Source organism: Maylandia zebra, linkage group LG9, assembly GCF_041146795.1.
Source record: "Maylandia zebra isolate NMK-2024a linkage group LG9, Mzebra_GT3a, whole genome shotgun sequence".
Taxonomy (NCBI): domain Eukaryota; kingdom Metazoa; phylum Chordata; class Actinopteri; order Cichliformes; family Cichlidae; genus Maylandia; species Maylandia zebra.
In genome coordinates, this window is record NC_135175.1 from 25,561,235 (window position 1) to 25,567,234 (window position 6,000).

At 41.2% G+C, this 6,000-nt stretch overlaps 1 protein-coding gene across 1 annotated transcript in view; it reads right to left on the bottom strand.

Annotated features, from left to right (window-relative positions):
- Nucleotides 1–5,725, bottom strand: part of tmem108 (transmembrane protein 108) — a 39,512-nt gene extending 33,787 nt beyond the window's left edge. The window contains exon 1 of the mRNA XM_076888247.1: nucleotides 5,582–5,725. The gene's annotated coding sequence lies outside the window, so the exon portion shown is untranslated. The remainder of the gene's footprint in view (nucleotides 1–5,581) is intronic.
- Between the last annotated feature and the right edge of the window lie 275 nt (nucleotides 5,726–6,000).

Genomic DNA, 6,000 nt, shown 5'->3' on the forward strand with positions numbered 1-6,000 from the left:
ACCAAAATGCAGACACTCACAGAAATGCATGAAGAAAGTCTCCACAGGAAATAGTGACACACCTCCTTGCATGTAGATATTTAATCACACGCGAGATAATGTGAATGATCCGATTGATATTCATGAAAAAGGACATGAAAGACATCTAAATAAACTCTTAAAGATGGATTTCTAAAGTAAATTTTAAAGCTTTGCATCACATTTCTTTATTCATCTACATGTTTTCCTTTGAGGTTCTGCACTAATGAAGGAAAAAGGTTTTTTCAACAATAAGAAAGGACAAAATGGGACAGGTCGGATGTCAGGTTGACTAGTATAAAAAAGTAACAAGGTGTCTGATTGGCTGCTTTGAGAATAAGCGAATAACCAGCTGCATATAGAGCTGCCTTACTGAGTTAAAACGCTACTCTTTGCCCTTTTTCTCTTTCATATCTAAAACACTCGAGGAAAAACATTTGATCAAAGACTCCTTTTTGCCTTCTGTCTCAGAGCCTGCTCTCTAGGCCGTTACATCTCACAGCGTGGCTGTACGTGTCGGGTCAGCAGACAGACTGATATGTAAAATCTGTCTCTCCTGCCCTGTCACATTGATTATTGGACCTGTGTCACTCGGTGAGGCCACAGTAACGGATAACAAGCACATAATCCTTCTCGTAATGACTGTCTAAATTTATACCTGGAAAATAAGCAAGGAGAGCTAATCAACCAAAGACTTTTAATTTCTCTAAATCCTAAAGAATTATGGAGAAAAACAACTATTTGGATTCAAAGAGTGTGGTTGTTGACTTGAGCTTTTTTAAATTTACCTCCCCGGCAGCTGAGACAAACCATTCGCTGGCGATAACATTCCTACCTGTGTGTCCTCCGGCACACATCTTCAGCCATCTGAGTGCCTGAAGCTGGGAGACATCAGAGGCGGTTACGTGTCTGTAAAGTGATCTCCAACAGCAGTTTCAACACAGGCCTAAACGTAAAAGATCAGGGAAAATAAACCCTGAGCTGCAAGCACTTTCTCCTCGTTCATCTCCCATCTCTTTCTGCTTCCCACCTCTTTAATGTCATGTCATGCTTCCATCCAAATAAGTATCTTGCTCTTTCCCTTCTCTCATCTTTACTTTAAACTTGAGCTTCATGCTCTAAGTCCCTTAAAGCAAAGAGGGCGTTTTAATGCCGACTCTGGAAGCTGGAAAATGGGATTTTTAAATGATGAGGAATAATTTAAAGACTTCCATCCAACATCTACATGAAGAGACAGCTTTTATTTTTATTTATGTATGCTCTGTGTGCTCTCCTGTGCACAAACCGAGTTTACACACATATATATAGATATATATATATATAGATAGATGTGATAAAGAAAACATAGCTTGAGTGGCAACTTAACAGGTAGTTGGTCGCATCTTTAAAAAAACATTTTAATACCATTTTTACTTTGTATGACATGTTGAAAATTGGCATATAATGTGTACCCAAAGATATTCTGCATTAACAGTTATCCTGCAAATGTCAGATCACAAGAAAAAAAGCCAAAGTGTTATTACAGCTGAAAAATTAAAGGTAAATGTCAAAACTCATGTTGTATCAAATGCTCTAAAGACAAGAAAAAGCAGACAGGAAGAACCACAGGAGATTTATAAGCTAAATCAGATTAAAATTCAGGGTCCTTTGCTTGCATAACAAAAGGCTGACTCAAGAGCAGTGCAAGAGAGCATTAGCTTTCCCCTTGAGTACATGTACTGTCCCCCGAATTCCCCGGGAAAGCTCCTTAGACAGTAAATGGATAGAAATTTAATTTGAGGCTATGCCTGTTGTACGTTCAGCTCAGAAAGCATTTTTACTGGCAAAAACAGCAAAGCTGGCATTGTTGTTGTCACCAGGTGAGTTCGTCTGTGTGTGTCATCCTGGGAAGATGGGGTCCTGGTCCTCCACTGAGATGTAACACAAAGGCAGCTTAAAGCACTTTCGCTGGTATATGTGTGTCTGTCTATGAAAAGATTTTATCACCACAATAGCATCATAGCAGTGCATGATACAATAATTAAAGGTTACAGATGTATTCACTTTAGCTTCTTAGGATCACTGTTAGTTACAGTAATGCAGTTCCTGCGGTTCAAAAGAAACTGAAGTGGACTGTAGTGTCAGATCCAAATGATGAGTGAATTTGGAGATCGGTGTGGTCTAACTCCTGGAAATAAAGCAGCCAGCATTCCTGTCACAGCTTCATTATTTAAAAGCATTTTGCATTTTTGACCCTTCAAGTTTTACTTGGAACTATTCACTTTTCTTATCTAAGAGAAAGCGGTGCAAAACTTTTGATTGGCAGTGCTAATCCGTCAGAGTGCACAAGGTTGTATGTGTGACTGTGGAGCTCAGCACTACATCAGATTTCCTGTAATGCCAGAGACGTGGTTGTCCTCCATCTGACAGCTCATCTGCAGCAGGTCGAACACCTGTCACACTTCACTGTCTGTCAGGGAAGGTGATGGCAGACCAGCTGGTGGCCAAACTGCCCTTCAGGGCAAGCTCACATAGTTTAAAAGGTACCCATCGGTGGACACAGAGTGACTCAGCTGGAGGCAGAATAAAGTATTTTTTCCCAATGTTAGACCTTTTTACCAAAACAATCTTTTGAATTTATTCAAACCGTACAACAGAGAATTTCTGTATGGACATATATTCACCTTTTTTAAATCCACATTAGAGCTGTTCGAGAAAAGAGCTGGTCTTTCTGAATACGATCCTGCACATTTGCCTTAACTTTTGAAATAAATTCAGCACATGAAAGGAAGAAAGGGACAAAATCCCCACACTGGAAAGAAGTTGAAAATTGAAAGCAGAATCTTTTGTAAAGCCCGATATGTGGTCTGCTAAATGAAATGTCCTTTTAGGTGAATACATGTAGGGAAAATGAGATTTAAAAATCAGAATCTTTGAACATAAAAGTAGCACAAGGCATAGAGACGAAAGATCCCCAGTGTCAAGGCATTTCGATTCAACTGAACATGAATCTTATGTTCCAAAAGAGCAGGCAAAAGAGGTTTGTTACAAAGGTACACCTGTTTAACTGCTCCTTTAGACAAATATCTAATGAGCCAATCACATGGCAGCAACTCAGTTTTATGTAGACATGGTCGAGACGACCTGTTGAAGCTCAAACTGAGCATCAGAAATGGAAAAAAAAAGGTGATTTAAGTGATTTTGAATGTGGTGTCGTTGTTGGCGCCAGATGGGCTGGTCTGAGTACTTCATAAACTGCTGATCTACTGGGATTTCCCACACACAGCCATCTCCAGGGTTTACAGAGAACAATCGGAAAAAGGGAACATACCCAGAGAGCGCAGTTCTCTTGAGGAAAATGCCACTATTGCAGTATCTGAAAACACTGATTCGTGGATTATTTTGTCATTGGTTTGGGATAGTGTGAAATGCCACAAAATATTTCAGTATTGTTGCAAACATGGTGTGCCTAACAATCTGTCCAGATTCATGAACTCTAAAGGTTTAAGACAAGAAACTAAAGACCTGTTATTTCTTGTGTCTTACCGTATTTCCTTTAATACATTGTCATTTTTCTCATTTTGTGGGATTTTGTGGCTTTTGGTGGCTTAAACTTTTACTTATTATGTTGTTTACATAACACTTTCTGTATTGCTATCGATAACATTCTGGTGATATTAATATACTAGTACAATTTTTCACATTTTCTGTAGAGCATGGTAGTATTTACAACTACGTTAAACCATGACATACTATCTTTTTTTATTCTGTCATGTTTTGATCGGTCTCACTATACATGTTTGAGATTGTAATTTGAGTATGATGCTAAATTTGTATCACATTAACAACAGGAAAGAGTAAAATGACTGGCAAAGAGGATGAAAAATGCAAACTAATGAAGACTTTACAAAGGAAGCAAAGTCTACAAATGAACTATGAACTTACAAGGTGTGATTTTAAAGCCTGTTTTTCATGTATAAAGATACTTTTTGCATTTGTCAGACAAACGTTAGCAGTCTCCGTGGGACAAAACATCCAATCACATCTTACCGTAACATCTGTTTTCTGCTCTGATTGTTAAGGGAGAGGGTATTTTTAGCTCCACATATTGAATAACAGCAGACACTTCTCCAGAGATTTAAAATTGAGACAAACAGACAAGCCAACAACAGAGCAAAATAGCATGACACAGCAGTAGTGCTGCAACACCGAGGGTGCTGTCAGCCGCCATCTATCCTCCGGCTACCCAGTGGACATCACGCTTCCCGCAAGGCCTCCCTGAATGCACCTTAGCCTTTTATACTAAGCAGGTAACTCAGAAAAATCAGCATTTAGGCAAGAACACAAGCTTTGATATAAATGTTTGGCCCTGCGACAGCAGAAACACTTTTTTGTGCACTGCAGCACAACTTGCTGCGACATTAAGCAGGACCATTTGTCAAAGTGCTTCCCACCAGAGATCCCTGATGTGACGCCGCTTCCGAGGAGTCGACACTGTAGCCTTAAAACTTCTTCCACAGAAGAAACGACGACCTCTGCGTCAGCAAAAAATGCCTTCGCGTCCACACAACCTCTGCAGAAAACATTGGTTGTTAAAAGCCAGCTCTCATATATAAGGACACAATTTGGTCTGATGTTACTATGTCCAAATGATTCGTGTCATCTAACCAAGTGTCATGCATGAACATGAAAGCTATTTTATTTGCCTTGAGGCTTGCAGATTAAAAATGCAGCGGTGCAAGATGACTAACCAAGGGTTGTGCCTCCAGGGTATGAGCCACTTCCTACTCTTCAAGTTTTTACTTAACGCAGAACAAAAGGCTCAGGGTAGCTACCATCACAGAGGGAATAATACCATAAACATGCTTAATCCCTTCAAATAAACATAAGATGTAGCAGAGTGGGACAGTGTGCTTATTTCAGCATCCTGGGGGGTCGAGGACAAAAAACAAAAGATAAATGTAGGTATCAGTGCTGCTTAACAGATGGCGAACTGCTGAATTTTTAAGGGTTGCAACCCACATAACTGATACTTGAATGCAAGTCAGGAAACTGATGTCACCACTGAAGGAAATAACTAACCTCGGAAATCCTCTTCATCCAGTACTATTCAGTAACGTAGAATTTAAAGATGTAAGTGAGTAAAAATGTGACAATAGGCAGCGAAGTTCACGCTTTCCTGTGGACGTATCATCTGATAATCCAACTGCGAGTATCTATGAACCACACGGCAGCTACGTCTGGAGAATGGCAGGAAACGGGGCCCTTTGGCACATTTAGGAATGTCCGTGAAGTAGACACAGCAAGTCCGTGTTGTACCCAAGAATTTGCATCGCAAAGCAGGAAATTCATAGTGTTTCCACTCTGTCTCAACGCTTCCTGTCTCAGTTAATGGGCCCCAAACACAGTTTCAGGAGAAACAGCAGAGCATACACCTCAGAATCTCCAGGACTTTCCACGCTCTGTACACACATTCCTGATTTTACCTCTTGACGCAGCCTCTTGTATCATGACAATGGCAGGAACGAAAAGCAGTAGGGATGTTTTTTGGAGGCATGGAGGGGGGTTGGGGTGTGTATTGTACCTCGTTTCCTTGAGTGGTGCAGCAGAGATTGCTGAGAGCCAGCTGGGACGAGCGAACAAGAGGAGCAACATCCGTACAGAACATCCAAGGTCCCCAGATTTCCCGCCGGGTGATGACCACGTGTCCGGAGCCCAAACAGCAAGAGAGACGGAGGGAAAGATGTCGCATTGTTCTCCTCTCTCCTCTCTCCTCCCCCCCCCCCCCCCCCCCCCCCCCTTACCCACCACCATTAGTGAGACGGATTAACTCCAAGAGCTTCTAGTGTAGAGTGTGTCTGGCTCGCTGTATGCTGATACACACACAGACACTGCATCAATTAGACCTATTGTTATTCAGAGTGACAGGCGAAGGCAGATGCGCTCTACAACAACACGGCCAGGACAATTGGCCTGAAGCGGGAGAATTTACTTATGGATGAG